The following is a 21682-nucleotide window of genomic DNA, read 5'->3' as shown; positions in this document are numbered from 1 at the left end:
GACCTGGGCAGGAATGAGGTGTGAAGTGTGTTGGCCGGGTGAGGGCAGTGCAGGAGGGAGACTGCAGCAAGAAGGCTGTGGTTGTTTTTTGGAAGTTTACAGTTCTGGGAGCCAGAAGACCCATCGCGGAGGCTCAGAGATGATAGCCCCAGCCGCTTTCCAGGCCTGTGCCTTCCCAGCTTTGCTCTAGATAACAATCCAGCACAGCGGAAGTCGTGGCGGAAGTCCTTCCGAAGGCCTTCATCATGGGGTGGTGTCAGTTCCTGTGGAACTCCAGCTGGTGAAATCGTGGGGTGAGCAGGGCCTCTAATGCCACCTCTGTTCCAGCCCCTACGGACCACTCATCCCCTCACCAGTGTTGGGCCCATCCCCTCCTCGCAGCCCCCATCCCCAGTTGTCACAGCAAGTCCATTTGTTCCTTTTCCTGACGACAGATAAGGTGACAGGGCTAGGACCTCTCTAGGCTGCTCCCCTTAACCTGGCTTCCTGTTTACTCAGGGCCCTTCATTCTCGAGGGCCAAACTCTTTTGCAAATGCCACATGGTTTAGCGGGCTGCACCTTGAATCACTGCTGAGGGGCTCAGTTATGTCAATACAGTTACTTCACCCCTGGGACCTGAGTTTCCTGTTAGAACACCTTCCTGAAAGGGGGATGAGGTAAAGAGGCAGCAGGTGCTGAAGAACAGTTCTGCTTCCCCCACACAGGGCAAACTTGGCATCAGCTCATAGCTAGGCGTGGAGGCCAGCAAGGCCGAGGTTTGTCCCCACTCCCACTGCAAGTCTGTCACTAGACAGCCCACAGAGCAGCCCTGTATGGAGCCACCTGGCCATGGGGTAGAGGAGAAGAGGGGATTCTGGGGAATTTAGAATTGGTTATTAGGTGGTCCAGCTGGAGGTGGCATTGGTCACTTCCCCTGACAACTCAGCAGGAGCCAGAACATCCCACCACATACCCAGAAGTGCCAAAGAGCATCACTTTGGATACTCACAGCTCATAGCCCAGGTCCTGCCTCCAGGCCCATCCCCATTCATAAGGTGGGAGCACAAAAGTGAGAGGGGTCTCCAAGTGCCCTCCGAGTCCAACATTCTGCACTAACCTCATGCCATTTCCCAGATATAGCTCCCAACAGTTCTGGCTCCAGCCCTCACTGGTGTGGGAGGCAATTAGCAGAATCTCTCTGAGGCCCAGCTGTCTTATCTGCGCAGTGGGAACAGTAGCACTCCCATGATCAGGGATTACTGTGAGGATAAAATGAGATAATACATTCAAGGTGCTTAGCACAAGGCCAAGAACAGGTAAGTGCTCACAAAACTGGAATGACAAGATGCTTCTCAGTGCTCAGAAAATCCAAGCTGGTGGTCATTGTTTGCATGAGTATCTGCTACTAACACAGAAGCCCTATGGCATTAGGTAGTACTGCCCCTATTTTTCTGACGAGGAAACTGAGACTTGGAAACATTACAGAAATTGCCCAGGGCAGCTAGTAAAGGCACAGTCAAGATTCGAACCCTATGCTGGAGGATCTGAGGGGGGCCAGCCCTGGGTGGGGACAGCAGAGATGAAATTCTTATGTACCAATACCCAGAATAAGAGATGGAGAGTGAAGCCTTGAGAGGTCAGAGAGGAGATGCTGGCCTTCAGATATGTGTTTCAGAGAAGCCTTGGAGGACTGGATGCAAAGATGCTACCGGTAATTCTAGGTAGATGCTGACATTGCTTCCTCCCACCACGCATCTCCTTTCAGCAGGTACTCTTCTTATAGAAGTGGCTTCCGGGCCCAGAGCCATGAAGCAGGTCAGAGGCAGATTGGCCAGCGAAGCCAGGTCTGTGGATGCTGTCCGTTGCTGTCTGGAGTCCCTGGCTGCCTCCTGTCACATGCCTCCTCACCCCCAACTCCCAGGTCTGTCTTGTGCAGTCTTGAATTTGAGATCTTGAGGTGAAGCCAGGCACCTTCTCAGGATGGCCTGGAGAGAGGAAATGCCTGGGCTGGACCAGTGACTGAGGGTGAACCCCTCCCCCCATCCTTCTTTCCCTCCCCACCTTGAGCTTCAGCTTCTCCTTGGGGAATGAGTGGTGGACTTTGGGAGGGAGCCCTTGGGTGTGGGTGCCTTCCCAGAGTATGTGATGGACCCAGTGGCTCTGGGACTGCCAAGTTGGCACGTGAAAGCTTCCAAGAAGAGGAAGAGGAGGCTGTGGAAGTACTCCATGGCCCTGGCTGAGCTCAGGCTCTCGTTGCCCCAACAGGTACTCATAGGGGGCCTACCAGGCAACAGGTTTATGCTGAGCACAGGGTTTGCATGGTGATGACTGCACAGGCCGCCTGCCCTTTCAGATTCTCCAGGAACAACTAAGCTCCCGCCCATCTTTTCCAGCCAGTTCCTCTGGTGGGATACAACTCCTAGGGAAAGGGGTGTTTATTTTTTTATCTCTGCCACCAGGTCCTCAAGATCCTTGAGGACAAAATTCACAACCTTCACATCCACTCCAGCTGAGAACTTTATATTTTCCAGGGAGATGAGGGCAATTTCTGATATTTAAAAACACTGAAAAGGAGGATTCTAGAACAGGGCCATCTCTGTCCTGTGAGTTTCCTGGGGTGCCATAGCAAAGCACCACAGGTGGGGTGGTTTAGAACAACAGAGGTCTATTATCTCAGTTCTGGAGGCTGAAAGTCCAAAACCAAGGTGTGGGCAGGGCTGCGCTCCCTCTGAAGACTCCCGGAGGACCCTTCCCTTCTCTTCCACCTTCTTGTGGTGCCGGCACTGGTTGGCCTGTGGGTATTACACTAAGTGAAATAGTTCAGACAGAAAAGGGCAAATACCATATGATTTCACTTATATGTGGAATCTATAAAAGCAAAACAAACAAAAAACTCAAACTCATAGATATAGAGAACAGATTAGTGTTGCCAGAGGTGGTGGGTGGGGGGTGGGTAAAATGGGTGAAGGGGAACAAAAGATACAAACTTCCAGTTATAAAATAAATAAGTCCTGGAGATGTAATGCACAGTGTGGTGACTCTAGTTGATAATACTGTGTTATACATTTGAAAGTTGCTAAGAGAATAGACCTTAAAAGTTCTACCCACAAGAAACAAAATTTGTAACTATGTATGAGGATGGATATTGACTAGACTAATTGTGGTGATCATTTTGCAATATACTTAAATATTGAATCACTATGTTGTACACCTGAAACTAATATAATGTTATATGTCAATTATAGCTCAATTAAAAAAAAAACAACACAGGTAGGCTCAAAGTTTAAAAATGGAAAAAGATACAATACAAACTTAATCAAACAAAATCTAGAGTGGCTATATTGATATCAAAGTAGATTTCATCACAGGTGATATTAACAGAGATAATGAATGACAATTCATAATTATAAGAGTATTGATTCTTCAAAAATATTAATTTTAAATTGGTATGCATCTAATAGCAGAGCTTCAAAATAAATGAAGCAAAACTGATAGAATAAACAGAGAAATAGACAAATCCTCATCCCCTGTTTCCCTGAAAATAAGACCTAGCCAGACAACCAGCTCTAATGAGTCTTTTGGAGCAAAAATTAATATAAGACCCGGTGTATATTATATTATATTATATTACATTATATTATAGACCCAGTCTTACGTTATAGTAAAATAAGATTGGGTCTTATATTAATTTTTGTTCCAAAAGACTCATTAGAGCTGATGGTCCAGCTAGGTCTTATTTTCAGGGAAACACAGTAGTTGGAGATTTAAACATTTATCTCTGAGAGTTATTGACAGAACAAATTCACCAAAAAAATAATCAGTAAGGATACTGAATACATGAACAACTTGACTAAACTGATATTTATAGAATAGTTGCCCAACAGCAGCATTATACATATTGTGTTCAAGTGCACATGGAACAGTTATCAAAATAGACTAAATGCTGGGCAGAAAAATCATATGTCACATAGGACCATTCAGCCCATAACACCCTCCCACCACTGAGACACAGAGGCCCCCAAGGCCCCCGAGGATGGAGGAGCTGTGAGATGGAAGGAGACTAGATGCCTGAGTCACTGCTGGGAGAAATACCATACAGACCAGGAACATCCATGTTAAACAAGCGTGTTCAACAGAATGAAACAGAAACCACTAGTGGGTTAATCCATAGAACTCTTGAGGTTCATTTGTTAAAACAAGTGTCAATACTGGAACCATTAGAAATACGTCATACCTTCAAAACTACTGCTAAAACATGGGGTGAAGGATCAGACACAGGAGGGAGACAGTGGTTAGGAAACATGGGAACAGACTGAATAAAGGAGGATGGAGATAGACCCAGGGTAAGATCTTTTGGGGAGAACAGCAGTCCCTGGATGAAGAGATACCCCAGCGAAAAGGAGCCAAGCAACCCTCTGCTGGGGGCTTCCTAGGGCTGTCAGAATACCTGGAACTTCCCAGGTGTATTTTCACTGAGTATAAAATTCTGGGTTGACATTTCTTTTGTTGTTTTATTGTCTTCCAGCTTGCATGGTTTCTGAATAGAAATCTACTGTCATTCTTACCTATGTTCTTATATTGTACCTTTTCTTCTCTAGCCACTTTATAAGAATTTCTCTTTATCTTTGGTATCCAGCAATTTGATTATGATGTGCTTTGGTATGGTTTTCTTTGTTTCTTCTATTTGGGGTTGGTTGGATATTTGGGTTTGCAATTTTCCTCAAATTTGGAAAATTTCAAGTTTTATTTCTTCAAATATTTTTCTTCCTTTCCTCTCCTTATGGGACTCCAGTTACAAGTCTGTTAGACCACTTAATCTTATCCCACAGGTCACTAAAGTTCTGGTCGTTTTTCAGTCTTTTTTTGCTCTGTGTGCTTTATTTTGGATAGTTTCCATTGCTATAGTTGCAAGCTTACTAATCTTTTCTTCTGCAGAATTTAATCTGCTTTTAATACCATTCAGTGTATTTTTTTTGTTTTTAATTTGACTTTTTATTGTGAGATAATTGTAGGTTCACATGAAGTTGAAAGAAATAATGCAGAGAGATCCTTGTACCCTTTATTCAGTTTCCTTCAATAACAGCATCATGCAGAACTTCAGTACCTCACAACCAAGACCTTGATTTTAACACAGTCAAGATACAGAGCAATTCCATCACCCCCAAAATAACTTATGTCAACCTTTTATAAGTGTACCTGCTTCCCTCCTGTTCCTCCTCCCCTTCCCCACCATTCAATGTATTTTTCATTTCAGTATCATATTTTTCATCTCTGCACTTCCACTTGGGTATTTTTTATATCTTCCAGAAAAAGAGTTCCAGAAAAAGAGTTCCAGAAAAAGAGTTCCAAGACTGCTTTGAAGGGTGGACTAGGTACTGGCATCGGCGCATAACTTCCCAAGGGGCATACTTGGAAGGTGACCGTAGTGATATTCAGCAATGAGGTATATAGCACTTTTTCTAGGATGAGGTTGCAAACTTAAATGTCTGACTCATAAGTTTTATAGTGCTGTTCAGTGCTAGATATTGTTATTTTATTTTAAAGAGTGTTATATTTTGTTCTGGTTGCGGTTAAGTTACTTGCAGTTTGAGGTTTGATTTTAAGATTTATTATAGGAATTTCAGAGCAGATCTTATTCTGGGGAAATTTTAGCCCTACTATTTGGCATGGCCTTTGTGAACATGCAACCCAGTGCCTCAGGCATTATAAGGATTGTGGGAACACAAACTACTTCCGGCCTTATCCAAATCTAGGAATTGTTCTACTGATTTCTGGGATTTCGTTCCTTAGAGAGTTTCCTCCCAAATAGGCACAAGTATTCTGACAAGGGTTCAATGGGATCTCTCTGCAGATTTCTGGAACTCTCTCTGCAACACTACCCTCTTCTGTATTCTGTTCTGAAATTCCTAATCTTCTTGACATTCCAGAACCAAATGTCTGTCTCAATTCAGCCAGACTTCTGAGTCCTATAGGGTCTCCCTGTCCTGTCCTGCACTGCTCCTCAGAAGTCAACTCTGGGTGGTAAGTTGGAGCAATAATTGGACTCACTTTCCTTTTAGCTTCTCAGTCCTGTGCTACCTGTTCAAAGCCTGGAAACTGTTGTCTCAGATGTCTTGTCCAGTTTTCTATTTTTTTTAATTTTTTTTTTAGGGCCTGAGGACAATGCCTATAGCATGTAATCCTTCATGGACAGAGGCAGAAGTCATCCACTGAGTTTTTAATTTCAGTTATTATAGTTTTCAATTCTAGAATTTCCGTTTGATTGTTTCTAATAGTTTCCAGTTCTCTGAAAAAAATTCTCCATTTTTTCATTGGAAATAGTGAAGACATGAAACATTAAACATAATTACTTTGAAGTCCATCTTTATAATCCCAGTATCTGGGCCTTCTGTAGATCTGTCTTTGGACTTTTTTCCTTAAATGTTAGTCAATTATTGTCTTTTTGTATGCCTGCCTATGTTTGGTTGAGTGCCAGACATTGTGGTTTAAAAATTATGGAGATAATTTGAGACTTTGGGCTCCTTCTCATATAGACAAGATTTACTTTTGCTTTTGGCAAGCAGTTAGTAAGGGACAAACCACCTTATTCAAACAAGAGACTGACAGTTGGGGTGTTAAACAGACATCTCTTCCTTGGCCAACTTTGAATGACAATTGTCCCCAGGCCCATGAAATCACCAACAGTCTTGCTGAGCTTCTCAGCCTCTGCAGGAGCAGTATAGGTAACCGGTAAAAGTCTTGAGGAGGAAATGTACCAAATGTTGGGCTTTACTCTCTGGGCTTCCTGTCTCTTTGCAGTGCTTTCAACAGAAAGACGTGTATTTAGATTTTGTTCAGCTTTTCTGGTTATTCTTGGTGTGAGGATTAGCTTGAAACAAGCTGGTTGACCATTATAGAAAGTGAAACTCACCCTTATTTCTTCCTAGTAATAAGTTTTGAGCCTGGGGGGCAGAGATTGTGCCCAATGATGAAATTTACTCAACTGAAAACTTCCCTGTAGTCAAGGCTCACTCTGTTTCCTGAACACTGAGATCATAAACATGACAGAACTCTCCCCAAAGAGACAGGATGGATATAACCCTTAATGAAGCCAGGCAGAGGATCCTTGAAATAAAACAGTTTCGAGCAGAAAAGATTTACCACCGTGATGTGTGCAAATACCTTATTGAAAAGTGTGTGGTGACCTATGGTATGTGTGCTTAGAAAAAATGGTTGTGATACACAGATTTAGGGAAAATCGTTATAATGGCTGTTGCTGGCATATCGAGGCTCCAGAGATTGAATTTTCTAAGGATCATAAAAATCTTCAGTCCAGATCCTTCTATTTAATTCTAGATCCCCTTTCTCCATTGCCTCCAGCATCTTCCCCCTGGATGTCTGACAGCACCTTACACTCAAGGTTCCAGGGTAAACGTCTTGTCTTCTCCCCAAATTCTTGTTTTTCAGAGATAGTTTTCTGAAATTACACAGTTGAAACTATATTAGTAGGGGCCACACCTGGGGAGTTTACCTGTGGAATTGGAGAGGAACAGAAGGTAGGGGACGACTTTTGCTTTTTATCTTTTACTTTATGCTCTTGAAAAAAAAAGTAAACTATGAATGGATATCGCCCTTAAAATAAAACCAACCTGTCTCTCCAAGTGCCCTCTCAGGCCATTACAGTGAGAGCCTGGAGACCCCCTGATGCCTGTTCCTACCTCTCCTGGTCCATCTAGCACCAGACTCTCCGTCCAGTCCCACCATCAGGCATGAATGCAGAACGACTTCTGGAGCCAGCTCCGTGTCTTCCAGCCTTTTCTCCCTACTTCAGTCCAGCTTCTCTCCAACTCGAATTCCCTGACACACAGCCAAGCAGCAGAGCTGTAACGGTCCTGGATGAAGTCCCAAGTTCTTGGTATGGAACAGAAACTCCTCATCACTCAGAGTCAGCCAACCAGATAAATCCACACCTGGGTCCCTCACCTGCTGGGACTGCTTGCTTCTCATTGTCCCCAAGTGGCTCTCCAGATGATGGGCTATGATGGTGCTCACCAGTCAACATTTCATGAACACTGAAGACAGGGATGTGACAGTGCCCTGCGTGGCCCTAGCCTAAGGGTGGCCCACAATACTGTTCCTTTCCTTTTCTTTCTCTCTTTATTCTTGTCTATGTACAACCCACACTCAAGCCCAATGCCACTTGCCACCCCAATTCTGACCGCGGTGTGGTTTCTCACTGTGGTGTTGTAAGAATAACACAAGTTTTGGAATCTATGGGCCTGGATTCAGTTCTGGGAGGTGACTTACCATCTTTGAAGCTCATTTTTCTCTCTCAAAAAGAGGATTTCACGAGGTTGTTTGGAGGATTAAGGAGAAAAGGGTGTAAGACCCCATACACAGCTCCTGACACCACAGTCCTGCAACAGATGCCAGTCTGCCCTGAGCCCTCCAGGGTTCCTTGTGCATTCAGCACCCTCTTTATGCAGCTCCTTACTTAGCCTTCAGCACCTAGCTTGGGATCACTTGCTCTGTGGTCCTGCAATGTTGCTTGGCCAGCATTCTTCTAGGACGTGGTATACAGAATGATTACCCCCAAAGATGCCCATGTCCTAATCTCCAGAACCTGTGACTATGTTACCTTATGTGGAAATAAGGGCTTTGCAGATGTGGTTGAGTTGAGGTTTGTCAGATGGGGAGATTTTCCTGGATTATCTGAATGGACCCAATGTAATTCCAAGGGTCCTTATAACATGGAGGCAGGAGAGTCAAAAATCAGATGTGATGTGACAATAGAGGCAGAAGTTGGAGTGAGTCTTTCCTCTAGAAGCTGGGAAAGGCAAGGAAATGGATTCTCTGCCAGAGCCGCCAGAAGGAAGCAGCTCTGCCAACACCTTATTGTTAACCCCATGAAACTGATCTCACACCTTCAGAACGATACGATAATAAATGTGCATTGTTTAAGTCACTAAGCTTGTGGTAATTTGTTACCAGCAATAGGAAACTAGTACAGGGGAACAGCTAGAGCTGGACTCAGCACTGTCTTCCCTGTGGTTTGCTAAAGGGGAAATTGCCCATTTTTCTTAAGTCAAAGCTCCATATTTGATATCTTTGAAAAGGTCAGAGAATGTCTGCTGAATTCAGTCAACAGCCAACATGCCAAATGTTCAAAATCTGCACTACTCCACAGGCTTATCATGGTGGTCAGATACCTCCTCCTAACCCAGAAAGTTGCTTTGAAGGTAAAGCAATCTTTGAAGGTCACTGTCACACCTGTGATCAGTCACACCTGCAAACGATCTTCTCTTAACATGAAAGTTACCAAAAACCTGCCAGGCACACACATGCTGACAAGAACAAGGGCAGGAGAAGATGGTGCCATCCTCCCAACTCATGGAAGCCTTGGGGCTAAGTCAGGTCTGTGATGGTGTCTTGTCTGTGGCTCCTAACTTCTCACGTTTGTCTCGATGCCATTAAAAGATGAAAGGGGCCCGGACTGGTCTATTCGTTTTCAGTGAGCTGAGAGTTGCAGTGTCTCCATAGAAATGTAAAATGCAAAGAGATTAAGCATCCAGGTTCAGAAATTAATTTCTCGAGTGATATATGGGTCACTAGGTGATAATTACTGCAGGATTTATCAAATCTCAGGATTATCTACATCAGGGGTTCTCAAAGTGTAGAACTTGTTAGAAATGCAAACTCTCGGGTCCTACCCTACATCTATGTGGTATAGACTGAGTGTTTGTGTCCCCAGAATTCACATGTTGAAGCCTTAACTCCAATGCCATAATGTTAGGAGGTAGAGCATTTGGGAGGAGATTAGGTCATGAGTGTGGAGACCACATGAATGGGATCAGCGCCTTTATAAAACAGAGCTCCCTCACCCCTCCACTGTGTGAGGACACAGTGAGAAGATGGCTGTCTGCAACCCAACCATGCTGGCATTCTGACCTCAGACTTCCAGCCTCCAGAGCTGTGAGAGGTAAGTTTCTGTTTTTTAAGCTGCTCAGTCTATGGTACTTTGTTACTACTTTGTTACAACATCTCAAGTTGACTTGAGACTTGACACTACGCACCAATCTGTGGTTTACCAATCCCCTAGTGATTTGGTGCACACTCAGGTCTGTACAACTCCTGCTGGATGCACTCTGCAGCAACACAGAGCCTTGTAGCACCACCTGCACACTTCCAGTTTCAAGAGCTCGCTACCTTCCCTTAGGTTTGATAATCAAAAGCTTATTCTTGTATCGAGTCAAAGTCTGTCCCTGTGTGCCAAGCCCACAGGCTCCATTCTGCCCCTGGGAGGCACTTAGACAATAAATCGATTCCACTGATGTCCTTCCTCTGGCCACAGTGCCCTGAGGTCGCTCTGTTGGCCACTGCCTCTCTAAGCAACAGGACATTCTGGATAGCTTGTGCAGCCCCGCGGAGGGAACAGAGCAGGACCTGGACACCTCGCTGTGTGGGCTTCTTGCCTCGAAGCCTGAGGCCACCACTGCCCTCTCTGAAGTGTGCAATGGTCAGAGCAGGTACATGGGTCACCCGGGATGGCTGCCTTTGTCCAGGACAGGGCACTCCAAGGGAGCCCGGCCATCACTTGCTCTCTCACTCAGGTTGGCATGTCCTTGTGGCTTATCTGCATCCTCAGATACCTGCCTGGGTTTTATTTTGCTTGTATTCTTACCTTGAGACTCCATCCCAGTTAGCTGAATCTCTGTGACGTAATTCTCACTTGTCATTGCCTCCAGCTGCGCCAGCTGTTCTGTCTTCCTTCTTGTTAGAGCAAGACTCTTCTAGTCACCAGGAGGTTCACACTCCTTCGTCCCCACCAGAGCTCTGTGGGGTGACCCACATCAGCAAGCGTCAGATGTTGTTGAAGCCTCAAGGCAACTCTATAAAGCAGGTTTTATTAGTTATACCATTTTACACAGGAGGAAAGTGAAGCATAGAGAAGTGACATAATTAGCTTGAAATCACCCAAACAAGAAAGTGGCATTTCAGAAATTTTACAGCCAAGCTAGTCTGTGATTTTATCCTGACTCTACCACTTATTAACTATATAACCACCATATGAGTGTCCTGAGGCTACCGTAACGAAGTACGACAAGCTGTGTGGCTAAGAGCAACAGAGATTTATTCTTGTAGAGTTCTGGAGGCCAGAAGTCTGAAACCAAGGTGTTAGCTGGGCTGTGCTCCCTCTGAATATCCAAGGGGAGAATCTGTCCTAGGCTTTTCTCTGAGGTGCTGGTGATGTCTGGCAATCTTTGGCATTCCTTTGCTTGCAGCAGTGTGACTCCAATCTCTCCCTCCGTGGTCACACAGTCTATGTATGTCTGTCTCCATGTGGTGGTTTCTCTTCTTATAAGGCATCAGTCATACTGGATAGTGAACACTCTAATGTTCTCATTTTAACTTAATCATCTGCAAAGACCTTTTTCCAAATAAGGTCACATTCAAGGGTACCGGGGCTTAGGCCTTCAAGCATATCTTTTTGGCAAACACAGCTCAGCCAGTAGAAAGCACTACATAGCCTTGATCATATAACTTCATCTTTCTAAATCTCACATTGCTCATCTGTATGCACTTTCACTCAAAAACAACTTGGGGTGCCAGACCTGTACGAAGTACAGATGTCGGGGACACCCACAGACAGCCACGTGCAGCCGTGACTCTCGGATTATGGTCAGATGGTGGAGATACTTATTAGACAAGTAAAATCCAAAGACACATGCACACTTCAAGTACTGAAAGAAAAGAACTGTGAACCCAGAATTCTACATCCAGGGAAATATACTTCAGGAATAAAGGGGAAATCAAGATGTTCTTAGAGAAAGGAACACTAAAATTTGTCACCAATAGATGTAATCCTAAAAATTGTTCTTGAGACTGAAATGGTAAAAGAAGAAACTTTGAAACATCAGGAAGGAAGACAGAAAAGCAGAGAAAGAGTAAAAGTACATATGAGTAAATACAATAGGCTTTCCTTCTCGAGTTTGCTACATCACGTTTGACACTTGAAGCAAATCCGTGTCACCTGGAATCTAATATGTAATGAGGAGCATAAAGGTGAGACATGCCCTGTCCTCAAGGAGATTACAAACTAAATGGAATTGTTTGTAAGATTTTTAGAACCACACCTGATACATTATTAAGCAATATATAATAGTGCATTAACTAAATAACTGTAAGAAGATAAAGCAAGCCAACAAAAGGACACCCACTAGCAAAGAAGACTTTAAATCCTTTCTTCTCCCACAAATGTGGCAGCAAGGTATAGGGAGGCAGAAATGCACCCAACTCTTCCACTGGAGACTAATCTGAACGATCTGTTCTTAGTGTGTCAGTCGAGGTGGTCACGGGAACCCTGGGGAGAGATGTGGGTTCTTCTTGGTCTTCATTCACCCGTACATGTTCATTTCACATCACTGACTCAAACAGGACTCTAAGATCTGTTTTCAGAGAAAAGTGTACTGTTCTGAACATACTCTTTGACTCAAGCTCCTAGCCACGGAAGTTGGAATATCAGGGGAAAGTTGTTCCCACTGCCTTTACCCAATCTCTTTCATCTGACTATTAACATTAATTAGGTAATGAATTAATCAGCAAAGTGCCCTCCCCCCATACCTCACCTGCCAATATTGGGCATGTTTGGGAGACACCAAGCGTTATTTTCACTAACTGCTTCTTTATAATGACTGCAAATAAATTGACATACAATTTAAGATCAAGAGTAGAAAATGGGTCACTTCTTTTCTTTTGGGTCTTGGTTTCTTCATCTGTAAAATAGAGTTGAGCTCAATTGGGGTTAAACTCCAACAATGGGATGCCTGGATTCCCAGAGGGCCCTCAGTGATATGAACAGGAATCAGTAAGATGATAAAGCATAACTTTGCCCACAAAAACACTATAAAAGCAATTAACATTTATTAAGTGTCCACTTACTAGGCTCATGTTTCCTCACGGTTACTTGATTAAGTAGGTGCTGCCATACAGATTTTACCATTTCCATTTTCTGACGAGGAAATAGTCCATGGAGAAATGAGATGACTTTCTTAAGGCAGAGCTAGAGTTTTACAGGTTAAAATTTTTTGAATTGTTTTTATTTAAAAATTTTTAATTTAATATATTTGGTATGCAATATTATATTAGTTTCAGGTGTAAAATATAGTGACTTGACATTTATATACCTTAAAATGTGATCACCATACTAAGTCTAGCAGTCATCTGTCACTTTTTTTTTCTTTTTCTTTTGCTTTAAATGTATCAACTTAATGTAACCAGAATTATCCAGTTAACAGGAGGGAAAAAAAGGAAAGAGAACTGTATTTCCTTTTGACGGATACCTTTCAAAACATGACCCATAGGGGGAGTTACGTCATCATATGTATCCTTCTCAATAAAGTTGGGAACCTATGGAATAGTTGTCTTCTAAAGCAAGGACCTTTCAGCTCAAAAAATACTGGGATTCTAAGAAAACCTGTTGACACACAATATGTGCGTTGATGACTAGCTGCCACAAGGTGGCACCATTCTCAGTAAAAGAATGAATTTGGCCCAAGTCTGAAACCTCACACTTGCTTTCTCCGTTTACAGCATCGTTTTTCCTTTAGAAATTCAGCCTTGATTTCTCTATTTATAAAGACTAACTTACATGAATGTAGTTATCCCTTTGGCCTGGAATCCCTCCCACCTTCCCTTCTCTCCCTCCCCTTGCGTAACTCACATTCTCCTAAAATATTAATCCTTAGAGAATCTCACTTCCCTGAACTGGTTAGTTTGCTGAGAACACACTTCTAGAGCATATTGCCCTTGGCCATCATAATATTTTACACTCTTGGAATTTCTAACTTTGAGATCTCATGCTTCATATAAGTACAGGAATTCCATCGATCCACTTGCAGCTCAAACCTAGAGGCCAGTACAGTGTCTGACTCATAGTAGGCACTCAATAATTAACATTTGTTCAATAAATAAATTAATGGTAGACTAAATAGTAGAGAAATAGATAACCTCTATGGTTCCTTCCAGACTGAAACTTAAAAGATTTCAGGGGGGAAAATATCTTCCCACCAGAAAGAAACGAAAGATGGACCAACCAAGTTTCCATCTTGTCTGGTCTTTAACTCTGGACAATGGTGGGAGAAAATTAGCAATGCTTAGGAACCACCTTAATAATTCTTTAGTTAGTGTCACACTATTATCCATAATTGTTGTGTAATTTAACTATCAACTCCCGGGGCAGTTGTCTGGAGTGATAATAACCGAGTCTCCAGTGACTGACGAGAATGACTTGGATCTATCTAGTATGAACAGGGGATTTCCTCTGAGCTCTCCTTCTGGCAACTGAAGGACTTTCCCCAGTAACAGGGCTTGTAATGTGGATTCTCCTAGAGAAGTGCACTCAAACCAACAGGCTCTGTGCATTGAGGGCACTCAGGTATGGTGTGTGCAAAAAGTCTGAGCATAATCCATCGGGGAGATTTTGATAGAATCTCTGTTCCTTTCTTATGTGTGTGCTAATTCAATTAATCTCAAATTAAATTTAACCCGACACTGAGCATCTGCTGTGTACAAGAAATTGTGCTGAGTGCCTTGTAATTCTGGTTTCAGCACTATAGATAAGGGTAGATTCATTGTGTGCTTATGGATCTGATCATTCTAAACAGAGAAGGTAAAGTGCAACAAAACTATCCTTCAGATGGGAGGTGCTCACGATTAAAGATGAATGAGTATCGATTAGTTGGATTGAAAATTAGAGAGTTAAAAGGACGTCATCAAAATGGCGGTGTGAGGTGAGCTTCTGGAAATCTCCCCTGGAATTTACAACAATTTAACCAGCTATAAATCCACAAAGAACTCCCTGCACAGCAGACAGGCAAGATGAAGAGGCTCACTACTGAATTCACCTAAAGGTGGGCAAATTGCAGGGGGAGGAGCGGGGGAGGAGGGAAGGGAGAAGTGCGGAGACAGAGCTGCGCGGGCACAGGACATAGACCTAGCTCAGTGCTCCGAACTCGCTGCTTCCCGGAACTACCACAGATGTGGGAGAGGGAAGAACTCGGACTGCTAGGGCTCCGATTATGGCCCACAGGGCTGAGGGGACAGCATATAACACGGTTGAACCCAACGCTCAAGGCAGAGACTTCGGAGCAAAGACAGGGAAGAAGGCTGAACACGGTGGTTTAAGCCATCACTGCCAAGCAGAAAACGGAAGCCGTAGGCACTGAGACTAGCCGCCCCCTCCCTCCCTTCCCAGAGCTAGAAGTGGAACAGTAGCACTGTCAGATCAAAAGAACAGAATATTTGCAGTTCTGAGAACTGTGGTCCGCAGACAGATTCACAGCCCAACTAGTTCCGGCAAAGGGGAAGGAGCTGTGGAAGCAGGACCGGCTGTGGTGGTGGTTGGTGCCATTGCTCTGGGCCACCTCTCACAACTCACCCTGCCCATGTCTCCACCTATCTGGGTGGATCCCTGCAGGAGTAAACAGAACTGCTGAAGCACAAGGGCTCTGAATCTGGGGCAGGAAGAGCTTTGGAACTTCAAAAGCTCTCCGCATCCCTACAGTGACACAGTGCCCTATGACCCAGGCGAACTGTTAACAGAGGAGAAGCCTGCCTTCAAGGGAACCCCCCATTGTGTGAGAAGCTGGAATAGTGCAGAGAAAACATAACACTACAGAGCGAGAGAGAAAAAAGGGCTGCAGTCGGAGAGAAAATAAAACATTCTACCAACACATACTGGAAAACAAAAGAAAGACCTCTTGATCCGAATAGTATTCCATTGTGTATATATACCACAACTTCTTCATCCATTCATCTATCGAAGGACATTTTGGTTGTTTCCATGTCTTGGCCACCGTAAACAAAGCTGCAATGAACATTGGAGCACACGTAAGTCAGACAGAAAAAGCAGAGAACAATGTGATTTCACTGATATGTGGTATATAAACCAAAAGCAACAAAAGAACAAGACAAACAAATGAGAAACAGAAACTCATAGACACAGACAATGGTTTGGTGGTTGCCAGAGGGTAAGGGGGGTGGGGGGTAGGGGGTGGGAGATGAGGGTAAGGGGGATCGAATATATGGTGATGGAAGGAGAACTGACTCTGGGTGATGAACACACAATGGGATTTATAGATGATATAATACAGAATTGTACACCTGAAATCTATGTAATTTTACTAACAATTGTCACCTCAATAAATTTAATTAAAAAAAAAAAAAGAAAGACCTCTTCTTATCAACCTGTTGCAGAAGCCACTCCTGTAGATGTCTAGGAAGAGAAATACTAAAGGAGGCTATTCGACCACCATCAACAGGGACAATTTGTGGCAACCAAAACTCAAAAAGGGGGAGAGTAAAGGCCTGAACCGGAATATGGGAATGGAGAAAGTAAGTGTGCTGAAGAAAATGGAATACTCTAAATATCAAACATTTTTTACATCAACTTCATGGTAACCACTCAAAAAAAAATCTAGAACTGAAATATATACTGTAAGAAAAGAAGAAGCAGAGGAAAACATCATAGAATACCACCACACAGAAATAATAGACAACAACAACAAAAACAACAACAAAAAAAACCCAAAGAAACCATGGAGACACAATCTTACCAGAAAACTAAAGATAGAATGATAGGAAATCCTCACATATCAATAATCACGCTAAATGTAAATGGACTGAACTCACCAATAAAAAGGCACAGAGTAGCAGATTGGATCAAAAAACTAAACCCAACCATATGCTGTCTGCAAGAGACACATCTCACCTACAAGGACAAGCATAGATTCAAAGTAAAAGGGTGGAAATTGACACTCCAAGCAAATGGTATCCAGAGAAAATCAGGTGTACCCATAATGATATCAGATGAAACAGACTTCAGGGTGAAAAAGGTAACAAGAGACAAAGATGGACATTTCATCTGGACATTTCAATGGTAAAAGGGACTGTACAACAAGAAGACATAACAGTCATCAATATTTATGCCCCCAATCAGGGAGCACCGAAATATACCAAGCAACTACTAACAGAACTAAAGGGAGAAATTGACCAAAACACAATTATACTAGGGGACCTAAATACATCATTGACAGCTATGGATAGATCATCCAAACAGAAAATAAATAATGAAACAGCAGCCCTAAATGACACATTAGATGAAATGGACATAATTGACATTTATAGAGCACTTCATCCTAAAACATCAGACTATACATTTTTTCTAGTGTACATGGAACATTCTCAAGGATAGTCCATATATTGGGACATAAAACTAACCTCAGCAAATTTAAGAAGATTGAAATCATACCAAGCATATTCTCTGATCACAAGGCTTTGAAATTGGATATCAACTGCAAAAAGAAAGCGGGAAAAAACACAAATACATGGAGATTAAAAAACATACTTTTAAAGAACGACTGGGTCAAAGAAGAAGTTAGAGGAGAGATCAAAAGATACATAGAAACAAATGACAATGAAAATACATCCTACCAAAATTTTTGCGATGCAGCAAAAGCAGTTTTAAGAGGGAAATTTATATCATTACAAGCCTATCTTAAGAAACAAGAAAAATACCAAATAAATAACCCTACATTACATCTTAAAGAACTAGAAAAAGAAGAACAAATGAAACCCAAGGTCAGCATCAGAAAGGAAATAACAAAAATCAGAGTAGAACTAAATGAAATAGAGAACAAAAAGACAATAGAAAAAATTAATGTGACAAAGAGCGGGTTCTTTGAAAAGATTAACAAAATTGACAAACCCTTGGGTAGGCTCACTGAGATAAAAAGGGAGAAGACACTAATAAACAAAATCAGAAATGTAAAAGGGGAAGTTATCACAGTTGCCACAGAAATACAAAGGATCATCCAAGAATATTATGAAGGACTATATGCCACCAAATTCAATAACCTAGAAAAAATGGACAAATTCTTAGAAACATATCGCCTTCCTAGGCTGAACTATGAAGAACTGGAAAATCTAAACAGACTGATCACCAGTAACGAAATTGAATCAGTCATCCAAAACCTTCCCAAAAGCAAAAGTCCGGGACCAGATGGCTTCACGAGTGAATTCTACCAAACCTTCAAAGAGGATCTAATACCAATCCTGCTCAAACTCTTCCAAAAAATTGAAGAAGAGACAGTACTCCCCAACTCATTTTATGAGGCCAACATTACCCTGATACCAAAATCTGGCAAGGAGAACACAAAAAAAGAGAACTACAAACCAATATCTCTGATGAATACAGATACAAAAATCCTAAACAAAATTCTAGCAAATTGAATGCAACAATGCATTAAAAAGATTATTCATCACGACCAAGTGGGGCTCATCCCCGGGGCACAAGGATGGTTCAACGTCCACAAATCCATCAATGTGATAGATCACATAAACAAAATAAAGGACAAAAATCATATATCAATTGAAGCAGAAAAAGCATTTGACAGGATACAACATCCATTTATGATTAAAACACTTAATAAAATTGGTATAGACGGAAAATACCTTAACATAATAAAGGCCATATATGACAAACCCTCAGCTAATCTCATAATTAATGGTGAAAAACTGAAGCCCTTTGCTCTGCATTCAGGAACACGACAGGGCTGTCCCGTATCACCTCTGCTTTTCAACATAGTGTTGGAAATCCTCGCCAGAGCAATCAGGCAAGAGGAAGAAATAAAACACATCCAAATTGGGAATGAAGAAGTTAACTTGTCACTCTTTGCAGATGACATGATGCTGTATATAGAAAACCCTAAAGATTCCACCAAAAAGCTATTAGAAACAATCAACGAATACAGTAATGCAGCTGGCTACAAAATCAACGTACAAAAGTCCATTGCATTTCTATATACTAACAATGAAATCTCAGAAAAAGAAATACAAAAAACAATTCCTTTTGCAATTGCAGCAAAAAGAATAAAATACCTAGAAATAAACTTAACCAAGGATGTGAAAGACCTATATGCTGAAAACTACAAGACATTTTTAAAAGAAATTGATGAAGACACAAAGAAATGGAAAGACATTCCGTGATCATGGATTGGAAGAATCAACATAATTAAAATGACCATATTACCCAAAGCAATATACAGATTTAATGCAATCCCCATCAAAATCCCAACGACATTTTTTAAAGAACAAAAAATCATCAGATTTGTTTGGAACCACAAAAGACCCCGAATAGCCACAGCAATCTTAAGAAAAAAGAACAATGCTGGAGGTCTCACACTCCCTGACTTGAGCTTGTACTACAGGCCAACAATAATCAAAACAGCATGGTATTGGCAGAAAAACACACACAAAGACCAATGGAATAGAATTGAGAACTCAGAAATAAAACCACATAAATATGGACAGATAATTTTTGACAAAGAAGCAAAAAACATACAATGGAGAAAAGACAGCCTCTTCAATAAATGGTGCTGGGAGAATTGGAAAGCCACGTGCAAAAGAATGAAACTGGACTGCTATCTGTCACCATGTACCAAAATTAATTCAAAATGGATCAAAGACTTAAGCATAAGACCTGACACAATAAACTGCATAGAAGAAAACATAGGTACTAAACTTATGGACCTTGGGTTCAAAGAGCATTTTATGAATTTGACTCCAAAGGCAATGGAAGTAAAAGCTAACATAAACGAATGGTACTATATGAAACTTAAAGGCTTCTGCACAGCAAAAGAAACCATCGACAAAATAAAGAGGCAACCAACTGAATGGGAGAAGATTTTTGCTAACAGTGCCTCCGGTAAGGGGCTAATATCCAAAATATACAAGAAACTCATGCAACTCAACAAGAAAAAAACAAACAACCCAATTGAAAAATGGGCAGACGATCTGAAGAGACATTTCTCCAAAGAGGACGTACAAATGGCAAATAGACATATGAAAAAATGTTCAACATCACTAATCATCAGAGAAATGCAAATAAAAACCACAATGAGATATCACCTCACCCCAGTTAGAATGGCTGTCATCAACAGGACAAATAGTAACAAGTGTTGGAGAGGCTGTGGAGAAAAAGGAACCCTCATACACTGTTGGTGGGAATGCAGACTGGTGCAGCCGTTATGGAAGGCAGTGTGGAGGTTCCTCAAAAAATTAAAAATAGAATTACCATATGACCCAGCAATCCCTCTCCTGGGTATCTACCCAAAAAATCTGAAAACATTTACCCATAAAGACACATGTACTCCAATGTTCATTGCAGCTTTATTTACGGTGGCCAAGACATGGAAACAACCAAAATGTCCTTCGATAGATGAATGGATAAAGAAGTTGTGGTATATATACACAATGGAATACTATTCGGCGGTAAGAGAAGATGAAATAGGACCATTTGTGACAACATGGATGGATCTTGAGAATATAATGCTAAGCAAAAGAAGTCAGACAGAAAAAGCAGAGAACCATATGATTTCACTGATATGTGTTATATAAACCAAAAACAACAAAAGAACAAGAGAAACAAACGAGAAACAAAAACTCATAGACACAGACAATAGTTTAGTGGTTACCAGAGGGTAAGGGGGGAGGGGGGTGGGAGATGTGGGTAAGGGGGATCAAATATATGGTGATGGAAGGAGAACTGACTCTGGGTGGTGAACACACAACGGGATTTATAGATGGTGTAATACAGAATTATACACCTGAAATCTATGTAACTTTACTAACAATTGTCACCCCAAGAAATTTTAATTAAAAAAAAAATAGTATCTAAAAAAAAAAAAAAAAGTGAATGAACTCTTAGTGTGGCAATGGTTGAAAAAAAAAAAGAAAATTAGAGAGTTGATATCAGACTCAGAGCACAGAGTTAGCCTAATCCCTCTCCTTCTTCTGCACTCCAAGTGTTCCAACAGTAATCTCCTAACAGTTCCCTCAGAGTGAATACCCACCTGGCTTTTTGTATCACAAGTGCAATCCACCTTCTGCAAACACTTCTGTTTGGGCTGTTCCAGTCCCACCAGCCTGGGAAAGCACTCACCTTCAAAACTCAGCCCAGGCTCATAGATGCTTCCCTCACCCTCAGGAGCGTCAGATCACTTTGTTGTCACAGCTCATTCAGGTTGATGCTACCACCCCACACTGTGCCTCATTCCTACAGCTCCCCCCACCCTCACTGCAATGCTTCAGGATGCTGGAGGGCATCCTGCCTGCCACAGAAAACAGCGTGCCCCCTGAGGTCAGAGATTCTTTCTCTTCCCTATATGTCCACTATATGTGGCTAGATGTGGCCACATATGTCCCTATATGTGGCCCTAAAATACAGATTACTTTCATGGGAAACTGACCTACAAGATCCCAAGAGGCCATCAGATGACCGGAAACATTATTAGATTAAGTATGATTCTCTTTCCTTTGTACATTTTCTCAAGGTTAAAGTGCTTTCATATTCACTGTTTTCTTTCAATCCTTACAAAAATACTGTTTTAAGAATTTTAGAATCATCTGAGCTAGAAGGAACCTTAAAGATCACATCCACCTCTCTTGGAAACAAAAATGAAGAACAGACGTTAAAAGATTTGCTCCAAGTCTTAAGATTTAGCAAGAAAAACAAGGTATATTAGTTTTCTACTGTTGCAAGCAAATTACCACAAACTTAGTGGTTTAAGACAACACTCACTTATTAGCTCACTGTTCTGTGGATCATAAGCCAGGCCCTGATTGCCTGGCTCCCTGCCCAGGGTCTCACAAGGCTGAAATTCAGGC

At 42.0% G+C, this 21682-nt stretch overlaps 1 long non-coding RNA gene across 7 annotated transcripts in view; it reads right to left on the bottom strand.

The window, feature by feature from the left end:
• Positions 1–5315: 5315 nt before the first annotated feature.
• Positions 5316–21682, bottom strand: part of LOC141571098 (uncharacterized) — a 28113-nt gene continuing 11746 nt past the window's right edge. For 3 of the 7 annotated variants that reach the window (XR_012495658.1, XR_012495656.1, XR_012495657.1), the window contains 2 exons: positions 10641–10792; positions 7447–8376 (listed from right to left, as the gene is read on the bottom strand). This is a non-coding gene — a long non-coding RNA (uncharacterized LOC141571098). The other 4 variants (XR_012495654.1, XR_012495659.1, XR_012495655.1 and 1 more) reach the window with 3 other exon arrangements.

The sequence above is a fragment of the Rhinolophus sinicus genome, linkage group LG04, assembly GCF_036562045.2.
Source record: "Rhinolophus sinicus isolate RSC01 linkage group LG04, ASM3656204v1, whole genome shotgun sequence".
Lineage (NCBI taxonomy): Eukaryota > Metazoa > Chordata > Mammalia > Chiroptera > Rhinolophidae > Rhinolophus > Rhinolophus sinicus.
This window is presented reverse-complemented; position numbering and strand designations above follow the sequence as displayed.